Source organism: Ovis aries, chromosome 6 (genome assembly GCF_016772045.2).
Source record: "Ovis aries strain OAR_USU_Benz2616 breed Rambouillet chromosome 6, ARS-UI_Ramb_v3.0, whole genome shotgun sequence".
NCBI lineage: Eukaryota > Metazoa > Chordata > Mammalia > Artiodactyla > Bovidae > Ovis > Ovis aries.
The window spans coordinates 59,400,337-59,427,747 of NC_056059.1; the positions used below are offsets into that span (position 1 = coordinate 59,400,337).

General features: G+C 39.4%; 1 protein-coding gene across 2 annotated transcripts in view; it reads right to left on the reverse strand.

Annotated features, from left to right (window-relative positions):
• SMIM14 (small integral membrane protein 14) overlaps window positions 1-25,811 on the reverse strand; it is a 62,599-nt gene extending 36,788 nt beyond the window's left edge. Inside the window, exon 1 of one of the 2 annotated variants that reach the window (XM_004009779.5) lies at window positions 25,589-25,811. The gene's annotated coding sequence lies outside the window, so the exon portion shown is untranslated. Of the gene's footprint in view, window positions 1-13,792 lie in introns of both variants that reach the window. The other variant, XM_060416982.1, reaches the window with a different exon arrangement.
• Window positions 25,812-27,411: the final 1,600 nt, after the last annotated feature.

Genomic DNA, 27,411 nt, shown 5'->3' on the forward strand with positions numbered 1-27,411 from the left:
CTTCACTTTCCTCTCTTCCTCCCAGTACTAGGTAATCACTAACTGGCTTTCTGTCCCCATGAATTTGCCTATTATGAACAATTCATGTAAATGGAATCATACACTATATGGTCCTTTGTTATTTGAATTCTCTAACCAAGAATTACTTGTTATTTATGGACAAGCAAATTAAAGACACTTCAGCCCATAAAGAATCCACCTGCAATGCAGAAGATGCGGGTTTGATCCAATCCCTGGGTTGGGAAGATCCCCTGGAAGAGGAAATGGTAACCCACTGCAGTATTCTTGCCTGGGAGATCCCATGATAGGCAACAACAGTCCATGGGGCTGCAAAGAGTCAGACATAATTGAGCAACTAACACTTTCACTTTTCATTCTAAAAAACAAACTTCAAAGGACTACTGTGTTGTTGGAAAAGACTCTTGAGATACCCTTGGACTGCAAGGAGATCAAACCAGTCGATCCTAAAGGAAATCAATCCTGAATATTCATTGGAAGGACTGATGCTGCAGTTGAAGCTTCAATAGTGTGACCAACTGATGCGAAAAGATGACTCATTAGAAAAGACCCTGATGCTGGGAAAGACTCAAGGCAGGAGGAGAAGGGGATGACAGAGGACGAGATGGCTGGATGGCATAACTGACTCAGTAGACATGAGTTTGAGCAAGCTTCAGGAGATGGTGAAAGACAGGGAAATCCGGCATGCTGCAGTCTATGGGGTTGCAAAAAGCTGGACGTGACTAAGCAACTGAACAACAACTGTGTTATACATATAGCATAGCGGTAGTAATCAAAAATATAGTTTTCTATGAGAGATTATATATCCCAAAGTTTTATTTTGTATATATTGTCACTGAGAAAAGTTTCCTAGTTTACTGTCTGAGCTTTCTTAGTAAAAATCAGCCAAAATCTTCAGCTCTGTTTCTTAAAAGGTGCCATTTTAAACAATGGACTATTCAGAAATGGTAAAATAGTTGTCTACTTCTTTAAAGTATGATGCATACATAAAGGACTGGAAAAAAATACATCAAATTTAATGAGTGATCAGTTCTGGAGAGGAGAATGTAATTTGGAGGACAGACATTCATTTTGTTAATTTTTACACATTTCTTATAATGACTATGTACATATATATGAAAACTTTTAAAATATAGGAAAAATTAAATTTAAAAAGTCACAATATATAACCACAACCAGGTCACTGGGATGAACGCAGAAGAACATAATTCCAAAAACTATAAAGGATCAATAATTTTGACAGTTAAAGTGATATTCATTACTATAGGCCAAAACTACACTGTAAAGACAAAGAACTTTAGAAAAAAACACCTTCAACACGTATCAGGGTTAATTTCCTTAATTTACAGATAGTTCTGAAAAGTCAGTATGAAAATGGCAGTCTAACAGATAAAAGGAGCAAAGAGCATATTCACAAGGAAAACAGAACCAATAAGCAACTACAAAATGTAAGAAGTGCAAATCTAAACATCACTTTTACCAGAAAATTGGAATTTTACATGGATGACTCAGATATCCATATCCAAATAAACATGCAAAATTTTTACGTAAGGATGCCCACTGCAATGTTTTTTAGAAGAGCAAAAAATATTAATTCAATGTTATTTATCCATGTAGCTCTAATTAAATAAACAACAGTATGAGTACATGAAGTCCTATACAGCTGTTGAAAAGAATGAGCCAATTTTCTTTTTTTTAATTTAAATTTATTTATTTTAATTAGAGGCTAATTACTTCACAATATTGTGTTGGTTTTGCCATTCATCAACATGAATCCGCCACGTGTGTACACGTGTTCCCCATCCCCCTCCCACCTCTCTCCCCATACCATCCCTCTGGGTCATCCCAGTGCACCAGCCCCAAGCATCCTGTATCCTGCATCGAACCTAGACTGGCGATTCGTTTCTTATATGATATTATACGTTTCAATGCCATTCTCCCAAATCATCCCCCCCCCCCCCCCACAGAGCCCAAAAGACTGTTCTATACATCTGTGTCTCTTTTGTTCTCTCACATACAGGGTTATCTTTAAGAATGAGTCAATTTTCTATGTGATGATTTGGGGAAACATCCAAGATACACTGAGGTGAAATCAAGTCACATAACAGTCAGGGAAAACCTATTTCCCATCTAGTATCTTCTTGCCTGAGCTAAGGGAAGTGGGTTCGGGGAGGGGAAGCAGAGTTCAAGGCAACCTAAGCTGAACAGTCTCACTCTCAAAAATCAAATACAAACTCTGACTACTTCAGTTTTGTCTGAGGCCACTCTGTGTCCATATGTTCTTTTAATTGATAAGCTTTCGATGTAGAGAAAACCCTGAAAATAAACATAATTTACCCCTTTGTGTACATAAAGTTCACCCTTGGAAGTCTGCTCCTCAACTGTTAAAGGGCTCGGATTGTGCTGGGTGTGGACATACGCAATATTCACAAATACGGGTCCTTCCTCCTGCCCTCTCAGCGCCTTGCCAGGCCAATACAATGTTGGTTGAAATTAAAAGATATAATCATAAGTTTTTTTAAAATAAAGTTCAAATACTAAAAGTCCGATGTCTATCCAGTTCTATAGTCCCTTAACACAGAAATACTCTAAGAAAGTACCAGCAAACTGACTTTTATAAAACGAAAGGAGACTTGTTTTTTAGCACCTATCAAAATTATAAAACAGCTATTTTTAGGTCTCTTTAATTCATCTGACTTACAAAATTAGACTCCACCACTACCCACCCCTCCAGACAAAGACACAGCTTGGGGACAGGAGCCTATTTTAATCATCACTCTGTCTCTGAACACCTCCCTCTTTGCTTAAGTCATAGCAATGAACAAGTATTTTTTAAATTTTGGACAATGTTTATTTTCTCTGTATCTATATATGCCAGGAACATGTAAATCAACTAGAATTTAAAAGTATCAGCTGGTCTTAATTAGCCGCCAGTAAAATAAGAAAATGCATTTACAAATAGGACATTCCTCAATAGTACAATGCTTCTGTGGAAATTTCTATATGTAAACTTGAGCTGTTTTATGTACTATTTTCAGTTAAGAGTTTCCGCTTTAAAATTACTTTAAAAAAAAAGAAAATAGAATGGGAACAGTTATGTTTTGGCTAGGACCTCAGAACAAGCAACAATGCATATCAGCAGCTGAGTACTAGAGCAAAAACTGTACCCTATTCCACCCATATTTAAACCCCTTGGTGGCCAAAGACATTAAGAAGCTGCTCTACCCTGGGCAAGACAAAACTGGGCTACTGAATCAGAATTCTGGTAAATCGGCCTAGAAGAGCCCTTTCATAGAAAGTAACTTAAAACAATGCTTTTGTTTTTCATGTTTCAGAGGAGTTATTTGCCTCCTCAATACACATCCTTAATGTGAGAACAATGCTGAATAATATCAAAGTTATGGGTTTGACCCTTGAAGACAACCAGTTTTACTCCAGTTGGTCACAAAAGGCCAAAGTCATAAAAAATAAGAACAGTGCACTGAAGAAGTTCAAAATAATCTAGGAGAGGAGAGAAGTAAATACGGCACAGAAGAAACAAAAGTGGCCGTGAATTGATAATTACTGAAGTTGAGTGATAGAGAGCTTTTATACATTTCTACTTTCTTCTATTTTAGGATTTGCCATAATAAGCATTTAACTTATATATCACGTCAGTATTTTCCCACTATAATGAATATTTGTGATTTTATGACTCTGGGTGTAAAGTAAGCAACAGTTTACAGATGACTTTTGAATGCAGCATAAAGGATAAACATATCTAAAGCTCTCAAACCATCCACTCTTCAACAACTCTCAGCACAGGAAAGCAGTAAAATAATCCACTCACTATGCTGGGAGGGCAAACACAATTTCCCATATTCCTCAGATCCGGGTCATTTCCTCCACCAAGTACAACTAATAAACCTTCCCTGGTAGACTTCAGCTGTAGTTAAGTCGGTTGAGTCATCCTGTTTCTGTATGTGCTGAAGGAATTTTCCAGTGCTACCAATTTACCATCTGCGGTTAGAACCTTAAACATTCTAGCTCACGCTAGGTCGGTTTAATTTACCTTAGTTCATCTTTGGGGAGTCAAATTCAATTGCCTGTTTTTAACTTTGGAAAAGATGAAAAAAGTAGACACTACTTTTCTATTACTGCGATTGCTAGAATTATGCCATGGAATTGCATGCTTACATACAGGATTGATTCTTTAGGAAATAAAACTTTTAAAAACTGGTTCCTGCTTAGGCCAAACACTCTTAGTAGCAAATATTTGTAAAACAGCAACATTATCAGTGTTACGTATTTAGTATCAGTGGTATCCCTGGAAGCACACAGAGTAAAATGGCAAATGTCAACCTTCCCATTTCTCGCTCCCCAATTCTCCTCCCTTTCCCCAGATGTACCATAGTTAACAGTCAAGTGTAACTACTTTCAGGTCTTTTTATATGTATTTATATCCTTTTAAATATATATACACATACATCATTTTGGTAGGTTTTAGGAGATCATATTATACATGTTCTGCAGCTTGCTTTTCGGTAACATAAGTCTTGAAGACCTTTCAATATATAAAGCTCTACTTCATTCTTTTTAATGGTTACATAATACTCCAAAACATGAACATACAATTTCAGCATATCTTTAGTAAAGATAATTTAGGGCCTTTCCAACATTTGTTACTATAATGTTGCAACAAACATCTCTGTGCCCATATTTTGTAGGACTAAGTTTTTTTTTTTTTTAAGAAATCTCTAGGTCTAAAGGCATTCACAAAAAGCCTTTACCAATTTCAACTCAATCAAAAGGACATAGTACATATTACTAATTGCACAGCATAGTAGTTAGCAATTCATACAATGTTACCATCACTAATAGTATAACAATACTTAGATATACAAAAAAAAAACTTTTTGCCAAAATGTCAGACCCCAAAATGTGTCTTATTGCTTTTATTACCCATGTAATGAGGCTGTACATCTTTTCAAGTTATTTCTTCTTTTTCAAACTCTTTTTGTCTAGTTGATTTTAGGAGCTCTTTATATTATTGAGTATTAATCCATTATATCACAGTAAGATTAAGAATGTGTTATAGGTTATTTGCTTCCTTTTCTTCTAGGTGGCAACAAAGCCAGATTTGTAAGGGTCTATTTCCATTTAAATATTTATTTATTAGACTGTTAGCTAAAGAGTTGACAGAACTGTAAACAACCATAGGAAAATAGATCTAAAATCCCAAGAGCAATTAAAAATAACATCCAATGACAATGTGAAACATTATTAGGAGAGTACTCTCATTTTCTTTAATGCTGTGACTAACACACTATCTTCTTGCAGGAACAAGCTGAAAGAACTGAAGGGTAACCATAAACTCTTGACTTTCTTTTGACAATTTTACTTCAGCTCTTTTACTTTGGAACTATTTGTTATTGTCATAATTGTTAAGGACTAAAAGGAAGTAAAAAAAAAAATAAAATAAAATGTCTTCCAAGCCTAAAAATTTAGGTGGGAAGGCCTTTATATATTTGCACATGTGTGACAGTTCATCTTGGTTTCTCTTACAGAAGAAACTATTTGGTTTGAATATATCTTTGCAAGAAGCTATTATCACCTAGGTTTCTTTTTTAAGAAATTATACTTTTTTTTAAAATAAGGTATTTTACAATACCTAGGGGTAACAAAAATTCCCAAAACATATTAAAATGTCAACATAGGTTTCAAGATTATAAAAGTTAATCTCATACTTTTGTAACACAGTGCTACTGCTGCTGCTGCTGCTGCTGCTAAATCGCGGCAGTCATGTCCAACTCTGCAATCCCACAGACGGCAGCCCACCAGACTCCCCCATCCCTGGGATTCTCCAGGCAAGAACACTGGAGTGGGTTGCCATTTTCTTCTCCAATGCATGAAAGTGAAAAGGGAAAGTGAAGCTGCTCAGTCATGTCCAACTCTTAGCGACCCCATGGACTGCAGCCTACCAGGCTCCTCTGTCCATGGGATTTTTCCAGGCAAGAGTACTGGAGTGGGTTGCCACTGCCTTCTCTATAATACACTCCAAACCAGTAAATATTTATAAAGTATAACATAAAAGTACTTTTAATACAAAACGTTTAGGAGAACCAGTCATGAATTTTTAAAGCAAGTAATTCATATGCTAGACTAACCCACAAAGAGTTCTCACATTAATTTGGAATGGAATTACCATTAGATGACTTTTACCTAAAATGGCCTCACTTGTTTACTTCTTGCTTTACCAATGGCTGCCAAATTTCCTTATAATATATACAGGTAAATGCAAGAGGAGGAAAAAATTTTAAAAGAATACAACAGGACTAAGAATGATGTGATCATAAGATATGAATAAAAGACAAAACCCTGAAGATGATTAAAAATGAAGGGCCAGTAAGCAAAATGTAAATAAATATCTTAAGTCTCTAAGAGAAAAAGGAGTTAAAATAGCTAACAGAGTCTCTAAAAGACCTTTAAAATAAGTAAAGACCAAGGGAAAAGATAATTCCCAAAAGAGGTGCTACAGCTAATTAACAAACATTTTAAAAGGTCACCCTAACTAATCAAATAAATGCAAATTAAAACATAAACTTTCACCTAAAAAAACACCAAGAAAGTACCATAGAAGTTTAGTCATACATTGCTAGTCCTCCAGTTAATGGCCATAATCCTTCTGGAGTTTAATTTAGCAATATGTATCAAGAACTATAAAAATTCTCTTATCAATGACATGTGTGTTATCTATGGTTTGCTTTAAAATACTCCCACAAAGGGAGAGGAAAGTAGGAGGGAAAGGGACAAATCTTCCTTATAAAATTCCAAGTAGTATTAATCATCCTCTGGGAGGTGAAGCTTAACCCTACCCCAGCCTTAAACATGGACTAGATTTCCTGACTCCCTTCTAAAGGATAGAAATCAGAAGAAGGTAACTTTACAGTAGAAAAACCTATCAAACACTCTCCTAACCACAAGATCAAGGTAAACCTACAAAATAGAGGAGACAGACTAATATTACTTCCAGGCGATCCTAGGAAAGTCCTTATAAATGATAAAAAGAAATAGACTATTACTGATTTTACTTATCTTAAATTAGTAATATAATATTTTCTTTATATTTCTATTTATTTATTTATTGGCTGTGTCACACAACCTGTGGGCTCTCAGTTCCTCAACCAGGGATCCAACTGGCATCCCTTACAGTGGAAGCATGGAGTCTTAACTACTGAACCATCAAGAAAGTCCTGGGTAATGTACTATTAATTCCACCAACATTTATCGTCCTCCAGAATCATTTTGGGATCGTCCTCTTTGAAATTCTACCAAGAAGTTTATAAATTAATATTGCTTTGAGGCAGGTACTGTGTATTAGGCTTCCTTGGTAGCTAAGATGGTAAAGAAACTGCCTACAATGTAGGAGACCTGGGTTGGATCCCTGGGTGGGGAAGATGCCCTGGAGAAGGCAATGGCTACCCAAGGCATTTCTGTCCTTCCATGCAAACATTTTAAACAACAAAATGTCAGCTTATCCTTGGATTCAATCTTGGATTCGATCCTCTCTTAAAAAAATTAAAACAAAAGAAGAAAAAAAAAAGAGCAATCAGTTCTAAGAACCTCAAAATACCAAAACTTGACTTTTCCTTTATTTTTCTCAAGATTGAATTATAAAAATATGTACCCTTATTTAACCTCCCTACTCTCGCCAATCTCTCATTTCCTCTCTTCTTCAATAAAGGTTAGTTCCCTGCTCCTGCTTCCAAGAGCAATATTACTAAGAAATTCATATCCCTTATAAGAAATGAGTCAGAAACCCAGTATGCTCAATATGAAATTCTTGTGGTTAAGGGGGCAAAAGTATGTAGAAGTACTATGTGGCCAGAATTTAAATCTAGGGGAGAAGTATTCTACATTAAAATGACTATACCAGTTCTGTTAAGGTTATCAGATGTTTTTTCTTGTTTTCCTAATTTTCTATGTTACTTTTAAAATTGAATCACACAAAAAAAATAAATAAAAATACCCATATGCACACAAACATGTAAACAAAAGATTCTATCCAAAATAAATACTAAAGGTTGATCCCAAACTTCCTTGCATTAATAACTTAAAGATAAAATTTCTTCTATGGATACTCGCCAATCATTTAAAACCATAAGAATTTAGTATTCAAAAATGATGTAACTGGTTCCCTCTGGAAGAGGGGGCCCAAGTGTCTAAGTGACAGAAGTAGTAAGAAAACTTGTCACTATATACTGCCTTTGTCTCTTCTGAGTGATTCAAAAAATATTAACTTTTCAAAAGAATAACTTTACTGTGAGCATCCTGTTCTTCCCATACCAGAAACATCTGCTCTAGAGACAAATAATTACACCTCAACCTTTCTCTTGAACTGAACATGCTAAGTTATCTTAAGCACTGTCTGACCTTCCATCATCACTGAATTTGTTAGCAAGCATTAATACATAAAAATGGTATTCTAAACTCTGTAAGTATATGTGTTACAAAATAAACCAAATCCCATTATCAGTGAGAAATAACCAAGTATATAAACAGACCATACAATGGATATTTCTAAAGTCAGCCTTTGCCTTAAATCTGAGGTAATCACTCTTTGTAGTATACTAAAGACTATAAAAACTTGTTTCTGGATTAAGATACATGAAAACTTGTCTCTGGATTGGAAAATACATAAGACTATATATACCCTCTGGCTCAGGGCGTAGCCAGTTTTCAATGTTTTACCTTTCCCTTCCTCTACTAAGCCTCTGGTGGAAGTATTAACCGTTAAAGAGGATCAAAATGCTCTAACAACAGAGTATTCATCATTAACTACTAATGTTGGTATAATGTATTGGTAACATCTGGTAAATCAGTTTAAAATAAAAGCAAATGGGAATTCATTTTAAAAATATAACAAGGAAAATAAAGGAAAACAGATGAGGACTAGACTAGGTTTTTTTAAGGTGTTTTCCCAAGACTCATTCAGAATCAAAGACATCTGGATACATTTCATAGGTGGGAAGCAGAAAAAAGAGGGTGGAGGGAGGAGAGAGATGAGAGATAATATTAAAACTCAGTAAACAGGAAAACAATTCCTTTTCCTAGAATTTTCTGAACATACCAACCACAAAGTGTATTTACATATCAAAACTTGAATTACAAATAAATGAGGAGGGGATCAACAGTTTAATAAATGCTACGAATGTACAAAGTACATGCTAGGAATGCCTTCTAGCAATTAAGGAAAAAAAAAACCCTAAGTGATTCTAGAAGACAAGTTTAAGTGAGTATTTGATCTTTAATGGCAGAACAATGAAAAATATCAACAAACTTACAACATAATATATGCATTAAAAAAATCTCAAATACAATTACAACAGCCAAGTGAAGTGAAGTGAAGTCGCTCAGTCGTGTCCGACTCTTTGCGAGCCCGTGGACTGTAGCCTACCAGGCTCCTCAATCCACGGAATTCTCCAGGCAGGAATACTGGAGTGGATTGCCATTTCCTTCTCCAGGGGATCTTCCCAACCCAGGGATCAAACCTGGGTCTCCCACATTACTGGCAGACGCTTTACCGTCTGAGCCACCAGGGAAGCCCCAACAACAGCCAAAGAATAGGGGAAAAAAATCACACTCCACTAACTAATATGATAAGCAAAGATTTCTTAATAACATGGAACATATGCAAACAGATTCTTAAAGTGGGAACTGCACTGGAGATTACAAAATGTAATTTTTATGGCAATATGAATTCAGAAATTAAAAAATGTTCATCCCCTTTGAATAATTCCACTTCTAAGGTTCTATAATTTTTTAAAAAATCTGAAATACAAAGACCTATGTACTAAGACGGTTATCACAGCTTTATCACAGTGAAAAACTGGAAACAGTCTAAATGTCTGGCTGGTGACTCAGTGGTAAAGAATCTGCCTGCCAATGGAGGAGATGCAGGAGACACGGGTTCAGTGCCTAGGCTGAGAAGATCCCCTGGAGAAGGAAATGGCTACCCACTCCAGTATTCTTGCCTGGGAAATCCCATGGACAGAGGAGCCTGGTGGGATGCAGTCCATGGGGCTGCAAAGAGTTGGATGTGACTTAGCAACTAACCAGCAAACAAATGTCTGGCTAAAAGGAAATGCTTAAATTAAGATACATACTGTGAAGTATTATGCAGCCAAATGCTTCATTTTCTTTCATAATGACATGGGGAAATAAACACAATGTAATATTAAAATATATTAAAAAGGATATAAAAATAAGCAAAGTACATACACATATTTTAGAAGCACAAAAAAACACACTTGAAAAAGTTGAAAGAAAACATAAGAAAACTAACATTGGGAATCTCTGAGTGACAAGATTTTACTTTTCATTTTGTATATTTTATCTTTCAATAGCATAGATTTTTTTTTTTTTTTGCCAAACTGCAAGGCATGCGGGATCTGAGTTCCCTGACCAGGATCAAACTAGTAGTACTTTCGGAATTGGAAGTCAGAATCTTAACCACTGGACCACCAGGGAAGTCCTTATCAAATAATGTGGAGTCCCTATCAAATAATAATTATATATTAACTTTTATTATAAATCAGGAAAAATGCTGAATGCAGCAAAACTAAGGAAAACTAACTCCAATTTTTCAATAAATAAATAGTAAAAAGTAAACAAAACTTCAAGAGATGGCAGGATATGGTTACAGTTTAAGAAATTTTAGAGCCATCAATCAAATGCTGTATATAGACCTTGTTTGAATCCGGAAGCAAACAAACCTAACAAAAGGACAATTATGATACAAACAAAAAGGAACTTTGAACGCTGACTGGATTAAATGTCATTTAGGAAATTGCCCTGCATTAAATTTTTTAACATAACTATAATGTCAATTGTCACATCCGAAAGAGTCTTTATCTCTGAGAGATCTCACTATGTATTTCCAGTTATAGAGATTTTTATGCCTAGGATCCAGGTGAAAATAACCCTGCAAAAGGGGAGGTGTGGGTGAAATAAAAGTCCTAAGTTCAATAACTGCTGAAGCCAGTTGATGGATACATACAGATTCATGACCTGTTAGTACTAAAAATTTCAAGCATAACTCAGTTTTTTAGAAATACATTTTTATAGACAAATGATAATTCTTCTGATTTCTCCCCATGCAAACAGAGGGCTCTGCTTGAGAAAGCAGGTATAACCAAGCCTAATTCAAGGTCAGAGGATGAAAACTATCTTTCTACTGTAATTTTAAGAAGGTGACTTATGATAAAATCACTTTTTCAATTAGTCCTATCTTTACAGTGATCAAGACAATGTCAAAATTCTTCCCACTTAAAAGTTAAAAATAAAAACCCACAGCAAGGGCAAAATACAAAGTAACAATTTAGAATGCATGCAATTTGTTTTTATAATACAGAAAATAGAGATGCTGTCAATGAAATGAGGAACTCAGAAGTATTTTATACATTTTTACCTAAAAAAAAATCAATGCTATTAACACTCCAAAGTTATAAAAACCAAAAGAGTAAAGCACACCAGAAACAGCTGAAACTGGCCCCCCAGACATTCAGGAAAATTGCCTTTGCATTTACTCTCTATTTTTAACCTTATTCCCAATTACAGGAATAATTACTCAATTCTAAAAATAATTTTTCTACAAACCCCTTTCTGAATCCGCTTTTGCCTAGTAGCCAATTAGAAAACTGATCAACCAATTAAGGAGAGCTATCCCAAAACTCTGGCTACCTTTCATATTAAACAGGGAGAACAAAATATTTGCCTCTCAATTTCAGTAATATTATATCATACACTAACATGTATAATTAGAAGTTCAGATTACTTTCATCAGATGACTCAACATCTTAATGTAATAACGTGTTCAAATTCCCACAGATACAATATGTTTTTGCAACATACTCATTTGCTTTATTCTTTTATCAGAAATGGATCTCAAACAGTCATATCTAAAATAGTTATGCCTGCAGCTTTCTAGCTACTTTCATATCTTAACAACAGCCCTTCCAACAAGTTAAGCAAGAAAATTATTCCTCTTTTAAAATGAGGAAAATAAGTTCAGATAAGCGAGCAATTTGACCATGATCACATTTCCATCCAGTATGAGAGAGACCTTGGACAGGAAGTCGTAATGTAAATTCCTGACCAAGACTCATTGCACATCTGTTGGATACGACCAATCATGAAGGTTATACTGTATAAAGACAACTTTAGAGCACTACAGAAATTAGATAACCATCAATTAACTTTCTAATACTTCTTTCGAGTTAACATACTTTTCTCTTAAACTGTATTTGCAAGTCTGACTCTCTGATGGGAAGTGGGCAAGGAGAAAGGATGCAGTTTCAAGTTCAGATCAGTCAATCGTCCTCTGGTAAAAACTAGGCTAAAATGCCGCCTCGGAGATTAAAGTCATATTAAAATGTAAATATTGAAATAAATCCATTATATTCCTTAAATACCACAATCCTCTGTGCTTAGGAGTTAAAACTTCCTGAGTTCTAGTATGACAAATTTTTGAAATTCACATTAATAGCCAAGCAATTACAGTTACAAATTCCTACTACTCCCTATTTGATCCAACAGGGTGACCCTATACTGTGTGTAAACAAAGAATGTTGCCTGCCATTCCAGTTCTTTAAGGATCAAATCATTAGTCACAATAGCTGCTGATCTGTAAGTACACAATGAAAGAATTTAGGGCAACACATTCTGTGTTTTGGATTTATGGACCCCTAGGTGGGCCTTCCTGGTAGCTCAGCTGGTAAAGAACCCTCCAGCAATTCAGAAGACCCAGGTTTGACTCCTGGGTTGGGAACATCCCCAGGAGAAGGGCTAGGCTACCCTATCCCTTCAGCTCCAGTATTCTTGACTTCCCCAGTGGCTCAGACAGTAAAGAACCTGCCTGCAATGCAGGAGACCTGGGTTTGATCCTTGGGTTGGGAAGATTCCCTGGAGAAGGGTATGGCAACCCACTCCAGTATTCTTGCCTGGAGAATCCCCATGGACAGAGGAGCCTGGCAAGCTACAGTCCATGGGGGAGCAAAGAGTGGGGCAGGACTGAGCGACCAAGCACAGCACAGCAGCACAGACAGTCGAGAGGCCTATCTAAGGAAGAATTCCAATGACCTCAGATTGTTGCATCTTCCCATGCACAGGAAAGCACTAAAATTGAGATATCTGATCCAGGCAACTTCAGTAACCTTTCAACTGACTGCACATAGAGATACCACTCCTCCATTACCTTTGGAATGGTTCCTCAGAGCTAGCTGAGAGCCTATCTCCCGTGCTATTCCATGTCAGTAAGACATGGAATAAACTCAACTCATGGCTCTTGTGTTGTGCATTTCTTCCCAAGTTGATAGGCCCATCCAGAATTAGCTATTTACAAGAGAAAAATAAAATAAAAACCACACTCGAAAATCTTATTAAAAAACATTTTTACAGGATAACAAAAAGCTTAAAATATATTCTTTCAGAGGGCATACTATTCAAAAGGAAGAGATGAGAGTAGGCTAGAAAGAATGACAACAAAATGTTCTTTCTTCATCAAGGAGAATGGGAATGTACAGAAAAAACAAGGTCAATCTGACTAGGAGGCCTGTGCAAGATAGCACAGTATAGATAAGGTATGTATCAGAGGATGCTAAGTCTTCATTTATTCATATTCAACAAACCACAACTTTATAAAGGTACTTTTAAAACTTTGGGGACGCAGCAGTTCTCATTCACTCATTTAATAAGAGAAAAAAAATTGAAGCCATGAGAAATGTCAGTGACTTACCCAAAGTCACCCAGTAGAGCAGGGCTTCAAACCCCTGTCTTCTCTCACTTCTCCTTTCCTGAAAAGGATATATCTGACAAGTCCCCAGGGGACTAGGTAGCTAGCAGAAGAGTTCAGAGGAGGATACAGAAGAAATAAAACGTTAAGCCCTACCTCCAAGCGTTTGCAATCAAGTTAATTACTAATTATAATTCATTCTTGTAATAATAATATAATCACATACTAGTGTATAATTAACAGCCAAAATAAATGTCTCAGACAAACAACTACTGTGATAATCTCTCCAGAGAAAGTTCAAAAGGAGAACTACTTAACTCACTTAACTTCTATGCCTTTTATACTAACAGCTGAACTGTTCATGGTTATCAAGAATTTCCTGTGGTTGCATCACAGGACTTAGTTAAAGGGCCCCCCAGCCCCCATTACTTTTCTGGAAATTCCCTGCTAATGTGACCCTATTTTCCTACACCTTAGACACTACCTTTTCTTTCCTCTACAACCTTTTTTTCCCCTTACCTGTATCTGATCGTGGGCTTCCCTGACGGCTCAAGTGGTTTTAAAAAAAAAAAAAATCTGCCTACAATGCAGGAGACCTGGGTCAGACCCCTCAGTCGGAAAGATCCCCTGGAGAAGGGAATGGCTATCCACTCCGGTATTCTTGCCTGGAGAATTCCATGGACAGAGCCCGACTGTATTCTAGGAATCACCTTAAGAACACCCACTAAAAACAGCATGGGATAGCAGAAAGAATATATCTTAGATAAATGACTTAAGTTACGACACTACTGAAAAAATGGATAAATGAGCTTCTCTGTGACTTCAGTTTCCCTACCTATAAAACAAGAGTGATAATTGAAACTATTTATTTTAATGGGTTATTCCAAGGATCGGGTAAGAATTTTAAAGAGTGCTTTATAAACTGTAAAATGCTCTGAGGCAATTCAACTCTAAGCCTTAAGATTTGAAATGTATCTTCAACCCTCAACCAAGTTCTTTGTATACAGCTTTGGGGTGGGGGTGGGGTTGAATTCCCCTGGGGCTCAGCTATCGCTCCTTTGCATAAAAGTAAAAAAAGAAAGAAGTCTTCTGTTCTGAATCTTGGTCCCTCATCTACAAATTTTCTGTTCTTCCCCGGCTATTCTTTACTCTTGTACAATCCTAAAGACTCTCTCAAGGCCCAGGGGTAAAATTTATTATAAACAGCCAAACAAGGGAAAACTCTGCAATTGAATCATCTTTGTTTACATTCAGCATCTTAACCCAAAGTTTCAAGTTCTGAAAATGTTCTCTGAAATTTCTACTCGAGCACTACTTAATCACATTCTGAATAAAAATTTTTTAATTCAGGAAAAAAACACTGTGTTCCATAAGTTAGAAACAGAAAAATTTAACAGATGTTATAAAAATTCCATATTCTGTGACCGCCCCCCCAAATCATGGAGGATGCAACTGTTAAGAAACCAGTTTTCAATAGCTATATTACAAAATACAAGCATGTTCTGAAATTCTGAAGTACAAGTAATGTTACAAATCTGCGAATGATTTGTTGTTGTTATTGTTCAGTCGCTAAGTTGTGACCCCATGGCCTGCAGCACACCAGGCTTCCTGTCCTTCACCATCTCCCAGAGTTTGCTCAAATTCATGCCTATTGATTCGGTGATGCCATCCAACCATTTCACCCTCTGTCGTCCCCTTCTCCTCCTGCCTTCTATCATTCCACTGTTCAAATAAACCAGAGCAGAATCAAGACTTTTTCTCACATTACTCCCCTTCACTTCCTTGCCTATATGATTTTGGGGGCAGAACGGAGTTACGGTTACTATTCTCCCAACTCAGATTAACTCATGGCATATCTCAGCCATGCTACAGCCTAGACGACCTATCTGGACATAGGTGCTCACAAATGCCATTCATGATGACAGGGAAAAAAACGCTTAGAACCACTGTGATACAGAAAGCAATGTTATTAAAACACAAAACTCGACTCACGACCATAAAGCCTGTGCTCCACAAGAGAAGCCACTGCAATGGGAAGCCCTCGCACTGTAACTAAAGAGTAATCCCCACTCGCTGTAACTTGAGTGAATCCACTCACAGCAATGAAGACACACCACAGCCAAAAAATACCTCAATCTTTAAAAAAAGTGAAATCTGAATAAGCACCACAGGAAAAACAGAAGTCTTCAAAATTTCTCAAGCAAGTCAGTTTCTTCTATATTACCTCTGCCAGGAGTACAAAGCAACAAAATACATAATATGTTAAAAAAAAATTAGCTTTTTTAAAAAAGTATAAGCTAAAACAAGATAGCAACCAGAACACATCCTCTAAGACTTCATTTACCAAGAAGATGCTTACTGTATCCCTAACTTGATTTGAAGCATCTTTATCATTGTTAAAATTTGAAAGTGCTGCACCTGCAATACTTGTCAATGAGTGCAGTCAAGCATAAACCAGTTTTATTCTGTATTTTTACAAACTTGAGACTCACATCTGTGTTTTGACCTAAATTTAAAAAAGGAAATGAAAGTTCAATATGAAAATAAAGCAACAAAAAGATAACTTTCTTCCAACAAAAGCACTCAAGTTTGAAATGTTATAAACAAAACATAAGCTTTACTATAAACCTAAAAATTGGTTTTAGTTTAGAAAAACATACACTTTCTCAAGGAGTTGAACTTTTTTTAATTTTAAAAGCAATCACATTTATACTTTCACAATTCAAATACAGAAGTTTAAAAAAACCACAAGAGTAAAAAAGGTTCTCTTCTTCTTCTCAGAGGCTACCTCTATTTTAAAAAATCCTCATGTAGGAGCATCCCTGAGTGGCTTCAGTTCAGTTCAGCTCAGTCGCTCAGTCGTGTCTGACTCTTTGCAACCCCATAAATTGCAGCACGCCAGGCCGGAGTGGCTTAGTGATAAAGAATTCACCTGCCAAGGCAGGAAACACGGGTTTGATCCCTAAGCAAGGAAGATTCCACATGCCAAGAGGTCACTAAGCCCATGCGTCACAACTACTAAAGCCCAGCTCGAGTGCCCATGCCCTGCAAGAGAGGCCACTGCAATGAGAAGCCCGTGCACCGCAACTAGAGTAGTCCCTGTTCACCGAAGCCAGAGAAACCCTGTGTGTAGCAAGGAAGACCCAGAACAGCCAAAAATTTTTTTCATTAACAAGTAAAATTATTAAAAAAAAAAAAACCCTCGAGTAAATTTTCTAGGATTGCAAGAATATAAATGCTGTATATACTTGCTGAACTATGATTAAAATCGCATTTCAAGTCATTAAAATGTGATTTTTTTTACATAATTAAGACTGGTTGATTGGCTATTTAAAGCCATGGTTCACCACAATATTATTTATAATGGTGAAAACTGGAAACTACATTCATGTTCAATATTAACCGAAAACTTCAAGTAAACCAGTTTATTCAAAATATCTTATAAAATGCGGCAAGTTAAAATCAAGTTTAGATATTTTCTAAGACTACGGTAAAAAGATCACTATGTTGACCCCACTCCCACCCCTCAAAAAGAATACAAGCTTATGTGAGTATTACATCTCAGCTGTACCAAAGATGAATTTTAAAAGTTAAAGACTAGAAGGAAATATGTGTTCAGTTCAGTCGCTCAGTCGTGTCCGACTCTTTGCGACCCCATGAATCGCAGCACGCCAGGCCTCCCTGTCCATCACCATCTCCCGGAGTTCACTCAGACTCTCGTCCATCGAGTCTATGATGCCATCCAGCCATCTCATCCTCTGTTGTCCCCTTCTCCTCCTGCCCCCAATCCCTCCCAGCATCAGAGTCTTTTCCAATGAGTCAAGTCTTCGCATGAGGTGGCCAAAGTACTGGAGTTTCAGCTTTAGCATCATTCCTTCCAAAGAAATCCCAGGGTTGACCTCCTTCAGAATGGACTGGTTGGATCTCCTTGCAGTCCAAGGGACTCTCCAGAGTCTTCTCCAACACCACAGTTCAAAAGCATCAATTCTTCAGCGCTCAGCCTTCTTCACAGTCCAACTCTCACATCCATACATGACTACTGGAAAAACCATAGCCTTGACTAGACGGACCTTAGTCGGCAAAGTAATGTCTCTGCTTTTGAATATACCATCTAGGTTGGTCATAACTTTTCTTCCAAGGAGTAAGCGTCTCTTAATTTCATGGCTGCCGTCACCATCTGAAGTGATTTTGGAGCCCAAAAAAATATAGTCTGACACTGTCTCTACTCCTTCTCCATCTATTCCCCATGAAGTGATGGGACCAGATGCCATGATCTTCGTTTTCTGAATGTTGAGCTTTAAGCCAACTTTTTCACTCGCCTCTTTCACTTTCATCAAGAGGCTTTTTAGCTCCTCTTCACTTTCTGCCATAAGGGTGGTGTCATCTGCATATCTGAGGTTATTGATATTTCTCCCGGCAATCTTGACTCCAGCTTGTGTTTCTTCCAGTCCAGCCTTTCTCAAGATGTACTCTGCATAGAAGTTAAATAAGCAGGGTGACGATATACAGCCTTGATGTACTCCTTTTCCTATTTGGAACCAGTCTGTTGTTCCATGTCCAGTTCTAACTGTTGCTTCCTGACCTGCATACAGATTTCTCAAGAGGCAGGTTAGGTGCTCTGGTATTCCCTTCTCTTTCAGAATTTTCCACAGTTTATTGTGATCCACACAGTCAAAGGCTTTGGCATAGTCAATAAAGCAGAAATAGATGTTTTTCTGGAACTCTCTTGCTTTTTCCATGATCCAGCGGATGTTGGCAATTTGATCTCTGGTTCCTCTGCCTTTTCTAAAACCAGCTTGAACATAAGGGAGTTCACGGTTTACGTATTGCTGAAGCCTGGCTTGGAGAATTTTGAGCAGTACTTTACTAGCATGTGAGATGAGTGCAATTGTGCGGTAGTTTGAGCATTCTTTTGCATTGTCTTTCTTTGGAATTGGAATGAAAACTGACCTTTTCCAGTCACTGTACAGGATATGTGAAATACAGTCAGTGTGAAATATGTGTACAGGATTGTAACTTTTGTTGTTGGTTTTATATATTACTATCCTTTGCAGCTTTTCAATAACAAGCATGTCTCAGGGTTTTCTTTTTCTGTTTTTTTTTAAAGGAGGGACTCTAGACACGCATATCCAATTTAGGTTTAAACAGAACAAAACAATCCATGAAAGTACTTCTAGTAGCATAAACTGACAGCTAAAACTGGGTTTACTTATTATAGCTCCCATGATTCTGTAAGACAAAAAGACTGGTCAACATTGTTGTAATATAAAGTTTATGAATTTTGGGTCAAAGAAAATTCAGTTTGAATCCCACAAGTCCCAAGTGGCTTTACCTTAAGCAACTTACGAACCAGAGCCTGTTTCCTCCAGTGTAAATTGGAGGTGACAATGTCTGACTTGGAGGGCTGATGTGTAAGCTAAACATATATTATGTAATGGAAGTCAAGAGACAAGCCTATAGACTCCATGAACAGTAAATGTCATTGCTATTGAGATGCACACAGGTTAACTGTTTTAATTTCAGATTCAAATAATTTTCAGCCTTCTTTTCAAATCGCTCTGAAGCGCCCAAATTGATACTTAACTGTAGGATCTACTGCCATGTGCATACGATCAATTCAGATGGTTAGCCCTTGTTATGTGGACTGAAACATGGACATGAACGTAAGCACACACCAAAAGAATACCTTTGCTTATAAGCTTGTAGTAGTACTTGCCTAAGAAGTTTTACAATCTTAAAAAAATTCTAATACAAGCTACAATATAACTGTCAGGAGTGCTTACTTTCTGCAAAATCTTTACAACTCACATATTAATATATCACCGTTAATTGTCAATGTAGACAGTTTAGTATCTTTTATTGAAGCTTTTGTTCTAAGTCTTACTAAACTATATGGGAAAAGATTTTTCAACGTACTGCTTTTTACAGATATAGTTAAAGTTGATATTTTTCTTCATTTATGTATCCCATCAACAAGCCTACTGTTGCTTAATCGGTCCTCCCTGACCTCATGGGCCTCCCAATCAAATAAGCCAAATAGCCACAGACAACTGAATACGAAAAGGGAAGCAAAAGGAGCCACACAGGTTATTTACAAAAGCCAGAGATGGGTTACGATAGAGCTCTGCTAAAGATCATGTGTGACCAGAACTTCCACAGATAAATATAGCTATTCAGGCTTTAAGACTAGGAAGAGAAGAAAGACAAACCAGTATTTCTCTAGATTAAGTATCCTCCCCACCCCAAATCAAAGTGAAAGTGAAAGTCACTCAGTGTGTCCAACTCTTTGAGACCCCATAGACTAGTCCATAGAATTCTCTGGGCCAGAATACTGGGGTGGGTAGCCTTTCCCTTCTCCAGGGGATCTTCCCAACCCAGGGAATCAAACCCAGGTCTCCTGCATTGCAGGAAGATTCTTTACCAGCTGAGCCACAAGGGAAGCCAAGAATACTGGAATGGGTAGCCTATTCCTTCCCCATCGGATCTTCTCGACCCAGGTATCCAACCGGGGTCTCCTGCATTACAGGCAGGATTCTGTACCAACTGAGCTATCAGGGAAGCCCCCCAAATCAATGCATCAATCAAATTCAGTACTTTTAACTCATTTGCAAAGGGTCTTACAGTGAGAAATCTGTTCAGTTTATGATGATCTCATGGTAGTCCAAATATTACAACACCCAAATCAATGAAGAAAATGTATGAAGAATTCAAATGAGTATATGAGCAGGTAGAAAAGTGATAGATTCTGGATGTGTGGAATGCAAGGTAATGCACAGGGAGGAGAAATTTACTTTAAACCTGGTAGGCTCTGAAAACTCAATACAACAAAGCAAGAAGATGTAGGAGTCTTTACAGAATGTTTCTTGAGGTCATCTACCAATTGTGCAACTTCAGGCACAAAGACCAAAAAACAATGAACTTCATTAAGGACTGGAAATGGCATGGAAAACATTATTTTGCCCTCAACAAAAAAATGGCTTACTAAAACTAAAGTACTGCATATAGTTCTAAACACTGTAGGGTATACTGATTAAGAGAACTGACTTGGGTTCAAATCCAACCTGCTACTCAGTATGTCTCAGTTCTTTCATCTGTAAACAGGGGGCAGGAACACCTATATCTGAGTTGCTTTACAGTTAACTGAAAAACATGTTAAACGTTTTTAGCATAGTACCTGACACATGCAGGAGACATACAAGACTTGTGTTCGATCTCTGGGTTGGGAAGATTCCCTGGAGGAGGGCATGGCAACCCACTTCAATATTTTTGCCTAGAGAATCCCCATGGACAGAGGAGCCTGACAGGCTACAGTCTACAGGGTGCAAAGAGTTGGACACAACCATAGCAACTGAGCATAGTCCAAACTATGGTTTTTCTAGTGCTTAGGTATGGATGTGAGAGTTGGACCATAAAGAAGGCTGAGAACCAAAGAACTGATAATTTCTAATTGTGGTGTTAGAGAAGACTCTTGAGAGTCCCTTGGAGTGCAAGAGATCAAACCAGCCAATCCTAAAGGAAATCAACACTGAATATTTACTGGAAGGACTGATACTGAAACTCTAATTCTTTGGCCATGAGATGCAAACAGCCAACTCACTGGAAAAGACCCTGATGCTGGAGAAGACTGAAGGCAAAAGGAGAATGGGCAGTGGACGATGAGATGGTCAGATAGCATCACTGACTCAGTAAACATGAATTTAAGCCAGCTCAAGGAGATAGATGCTTTTGAGCTGTGGTGTTGAAGCAGACTCTTGAGAGTCCTTTGGATTGCAAGATCAAACCAGTCAATCCTAAGGGAAATCAATACTGAATATTCATTAGAAGGACTGATGCTAAAGCTGAAGCTCCAGTACCTTGGCCACCTGATGCGAACAGCTGACTCATTAGAAAAGTCCCTGATCTTGGGAAAGACTGAAAGCAAAAGGGGATGACAAAGGACAAGAGGGTTGGATGGCATCACTGACTCAATGGACAAAATTTTGAGCAAGCTCCAGAAAATGGTGAAGGAAAGGGAAGCCTGGCGCGCTGCAGTCCATGGGGTCTCAAAGAGTCGGACACAACTTAGCGACTAAACAAAAAGTACAACGTGGCTGTTCCCTGGTCCAAACATCAAGAACTACTGAAGTAGGAGAATCAAGGTACAGCCCTACAGAAGGAGACTGAAAATTAGGGTTCTGCCATAAAAAGAACTGGTTTAAAAGAGACAGTAGAGGGGCTTCCCTGGTGGCTCACTGGTAAAGAATCCACGTGCCAATGCAGGAGACACAGGCTCGATCCTCGGTCTGGGAAGATCCACATGCAGGAGAGCAGCTAAGCCTGTGCACCACAAGTACTGAGCCTGTGGTCTAGAGCCTGGGAACCGCAACCACTGAGCCCAAATGCAGTGACTACTGAAGCCCACAGGCCCTAGAGCCTGTGTTTCATGAGAGAAGCCACCATAATGAGAAGCCACTGCAATGCAGAGCAGCCACACTCCCCAGAACTAGAGAAAAGCCCATGCAGCAATGAAGACCCAGCAGTCAATAAATAAATCAATAAAATTATATATAAGAAAAAGAGACAGTGCATTCAACAGTAATACAGACATGTTCAAGTTTATTCATTCAACCATCATACTGAGCGCCTGCTTGGCAGTGAAAAGGACAGACAAGGTCCTCATTTCCCCAGAGTTTAATTTCTAGTATAGGAGACAGAATATAAAAACAAAGGAAATTCCAGACAGTGATGTTATAAAGAAAATGACAGAATGGTGAGATAATTGTGGAAGCAATCTTGAAGAGACAATAGCTGAACTGAGACCTGAATGACAGGATGGAATCAGCTACACGAAGATCTGGGAGAAGATTGAAGCCACAAGGAAGAGCAAGTGCAAATGCCCTGAGGCAAGAGCAAACCTGGCAAGTCCCTAGCACAATGCTAGTGCAGCTGGAACACAGGAAGAAACTGCTGTTGCCAGACTCCTGGGTACTGATCAAGGCATTTGGATACAAGGTGAGATAGAGGAAGGCAGTGCCTAGACCTCTACTGCCTGGCAAACCTTGAGAAAGGTAGGATTTTATTCTGAATGTGATGAGAGACTTTCAACAAAGGGGTGACACGATCTGACATTTTACAGGATCCCTTTCCCTGTGGGAAAGGGGATGCACCATAAAAAGCCAAAGTGGAAGCAGGAAGACCAGAGGTTTCTGCAGTAGGCAAGGTGAGATACGGTGAGAGTTGGCAAAGGCGGTAGCAGTAGAGATGGGAAGAAGTGGACAAATCTAGAATACATATTGAACACTACCATTCAAGGCACATGTAGGTAAGTTTATGACTAAGGGACCCAAGTGGGTTATTAGTATATTTAGGGTATTCTTTGCTGCTAAGTCACTTCAGTCATCTCTGACTCTGTGTGACCCCATAGATAGCAGCCTACCAGGCTCCGTCCCTGGGATTCTCCAGGCAAGAACTCTGGAGTGGGTTGCCATTTCCTTCTCCAATGCATGAAAGTGAAAAGTGAAAGTGAAGTCGCTCAGTCATGTCCGACCCTCAGCGACCCCATGGACTGCTGCCTTCCAGGCTCCTCCGTCCATGGGATTTTCCAGGCAAGAGTACTGGAGTGGGGTGCCACTGCCTTCTCCGAGGATACTCTTAAGTACTTATCCTTTGAAGCTGAGGTGCAGGGAACCTTGCTTCTCTTTTGGCACCACTAATAAAGCACTGAACTAAAAGCAGGCACACATCCAAGACTCAGTGTTCATAAAGCATATTAAGTGTATAAAGTAAAATCTTTTAGGACCTTACTGCTGGAGGCATGGACAGCTGGTCAACATTTGGGACATACAGGAGCTATGGCAACTAAATCAAATCACCAAGTGAGCAAAAGTTTTTCAAACTTCCATAGTGTTAACTCAGGCTATTCTGTGCCTGTTTTCCCAAGAGTTAAACAAGCAAAGTCTGTTTGTCACACAATGCATACTGATTTCATAAATCTTATAATATCATCATGAGAGATTTGAGAGGAAATCTTTTAAAACCATAATTTTAATCATTATGGTTTGGCAAACACACAGCAAATATTCTATAAAAGTTAAGGTCCAAGAGTATCTATAAAAATTGTAATGTTACTCAAAAATGAAGTGCTAATATGTGAAAAAGTAGGTTACAGAAGAACATGAGGTATGATACCATTTCTGTATAAAATATCTAAATGCAAAAAAGTCTGGAAGGATATAAACCACTGCTGACATTCTGGTGGTCTCTGGATGGCAAGAATATCGATGACATTTCTTCTTTTTTTCATTTATCTGCTTTAATCAACATTTTCTCCAATTATCACAAATTATTTCATACAAACAAAAATATTTCGGTATAGGTTAGCTTAAAAAATAAAAAAAGAGAAAGAACTTCAAGAAAACATAACTTCATTTGTTTCGATCAGCAGCATTCCAACTGTGGTATTAAGAAAAAAAGATCTCGATTGCACACGCTGAAGGAAGAAACCTGCTAGGAAGAGGTCCATTTTATACCACACAAGGACATAATATACCCTTCAAGGGAGTAGTTCAAATTCCTAAGACCTCTTCCTGGATTTGATAAATGACAATCAATTTAATACATAGCTCTCTTTCTTGCCTTTTGCTAAAGAAACACCTCAATTTAATGAATTCTCTGGAGGGGGAAAAAAAAAAAACTTTAAAAAACTAAGGACAAAACAGAGGTTTGGTCTTCTGGTCTCATTCATCCGGTGGAAAGGCGCGGAGGGTGGCAGGGCTCGAAGCAGGCTACCCCAGAAGAATCTGCGTGGCGGGTCATCTAAAGTGGAAGGGAACACAAACCTGCAGGCTCCACAGACTGGGCAGTGAGAACGCCTCCTAAGGGGCTCAAGACTTCCCCTGGAAGGGCTTACGCCGTCCAAGTTATTCTACGCTGCCAACGGTTTCTGACAAAACACAGTAACTGGAAGATCTCTTTAAACGTGGGTATTACGTGCAGGAAGCTCATCCGACTTTCTCTATGCAAAGCCAAGACATTCTCCTAAGGCCACATCCTCGATTCTGTAAACTAGGGCAACTGAAAACACCCTATTGACGCTCTCCAGCTAACGAACATCACTGTGGCTAAAATCCTAATACACACACGAACTGACACTTCGGAAAACTGGCTCTAATGGTAACACGGGACTTCGGGTACTCCGGTAACCAGTTTATCGCACTTTATCTGTTCCAATAAAGGGTACCACCTCTTTACTGTCAGCTCTGGTTCCATGTACTGAACAAACAGAAAAAGGGAATCCTTTAAATTCACAACACTATAAGGGCTAAAAGCTCCCGCTTTCTGGATGGCAGCTTTCTAGTCTCATCAATCACAACAAAGGACGCATCCCGGTGACTACATCAGAATCGGCAAGGGCTGAGAAACAGAGGTAAATGATTTAGTGAAGATTGCAAGGTTTGTGAGGGATTCCTTCCAGCTACGACTCACTCACTCTTCTTTTTACTCCATTATACGCCTCCACCCGAGTTGACTGCTTGCCCTAAAAATAAAACCACCCGTGGCTACCGTCCACTTCCCTGCCAAGTCCCGACTCTGGTCTCCTGCAGAGAAAGCCAAATCTCAGGCTCTTCGCCGGAGGACGCGGGCTCGACAGCAGCGGGCTTCTCCCGATGCAGAGTCGCCAGCCCGGTTGGGGACCCCTTGAGCCCGAGAAGCAGCCCCGCACTGCCGCAGCCGCCGCAGCCCGCCAGAGCCCCCAGGAAAAATCCGGGCGAGGGGAAGGTGGGCCGGCAAACGGCGGTGGGAGAAATGGGAGACACTCACCCGCCCAGACAACAACCGACGGGGCGGGGAGGATGGGGGCCCGGACTAAGCCTCGGCAGAAAGACCGCCTGGAGCTTCCGGAACGCTGCGGCTGCTCGGGAAGCCGCTGCCGCCGCCGCTCCTGGCCGCCGGCTTCCTCCCCTCCTCTGTTTTGATTCGACTGACCACGTCACTCTAAGCCACGAGACCCGGATCTGCCGGCTCCCGCGGGCGGCGGCGCAACAGATTGCAGCGGCTCAATACCCAGGCAGCCGCCCTGCCGAGCATGCGCACGCCCCGCGCCTGCCCAGTGGGTCCGGAGGGGCGGGGCGGCCGCGAGCGTCACGCGGTTCGAGGGGGCACGGAACGCCGGAGTTGCAGTTCCGGTTGGGAGGGGTGGGGCGCAACGTTGTGTGATGGAGAGGGCGAGGCCCCGCGTTTGTTGAAGTGGCCCGCGTAGGTTCTGTTTCGTGTGTCGTAGACAGTGTGTCTCCCTTTGCCTAAGCTGATGGCTTTCCTCAGCTGGAGTGTTTAGAATAGCGGGGGTAGTGGTGCCTAAGCTGATGGCTTTCCTCAGCTGGAAGCTTTAGAATAGCGGGGGTAGTGGTGCCTAAGCTGATGGCTTTCCTCAGCTGGAGGCTTTAGAATAGCGGGGGTAGTGGTAGGTGGGGGCGCAAGGTGGTGTCTGATGAGACTTGTAGAGATTGTTTTGGATCACTCAGGCCCAGGTGAAAATTGGAGATCGAGGTTTGGTCTTATATAAACAAAAGTATGACAGACGTGGCAGTTATTGATCCCCTGTCCCGGAGGCAAACTGCGCTCGGAAAGCTGGCTGCATTCAGTTCAAGAGGAGTGTTACGGGAATGCAGGACTGATAGAGCGATAATGGGGAACTGGGAGAGGAAAGCTATTGTTAGGCAGTCAGCTCTAACCTTTGTTGCTTTGATCTTCGGGACTGAAATAAGGATGATACTTATGGTGTGAGAACCTCATTTCTTTCTAAACCAAGGTGATGCTTCCTACTCTCTCATTCTGGCCTTCTTAGGTCTCCCCATTGAACAACAGGCCCGAGAAGTTTCCCACTTTGGGAAAACTTCGGGCTACTCTTGTTTTCTTAGGTCCATGAATGGACAGGCTTTAATTAAAGCGAGACTAGTGGTTAAATGAAAAGTGTCAGTTCCAAAGATTTTACAGAGGTGCTTATTTGCCTATCGTGCAGGAGAGGTGAAAGTTAGCTCTAAGGAACTGCCTTCCTTATTCTGAGTTGACCTTTTCGCCTAACCTGGACTTCTACCTCAGTGTCTGGTTTATCACCTCGACTAGCTGAGTCACTTTCAGTGAATTAGTATAATCTGTGAGAGCTGCTTTTTTTTTTTTTAATAGTATATTTAACCTGATTTATCCAAAATATTATGAGGCTTCCCAGGTGGCTCAGTGGTAAGAACCCACGTGCCAGTGTAGGAGACTTGAGAGGCCGGTTGGATCCCTGAGTCCAGAAGGTCCCCTGAAGGAGAGCATGGCAACCCATTCCAATATTCTTGGCTGGAGAATCCCACGGACAGAGGAGCCTGGCGGGCTACAGCCAATAGGGTCCCAAAGAATCCGACACAACTGAAGCAACTTAGCAAGCATGCGTCCAAAATACAGGTTCAACATGCAATCAATGTAAAAATTATTAATGAGATGTTCATGTTTACCTCATACTAACTCTTCAAAAGTGGATGTGAATTTACACTTAGAGCAAGGCTCAAGTGCTGGGTGTGGCTGGTGTCACCATATGGGACAGCATAGCTCTAGAGCATGTGAGCTAACAGGCATGGGGGAGTGACCTGGGCCTAAGCTGG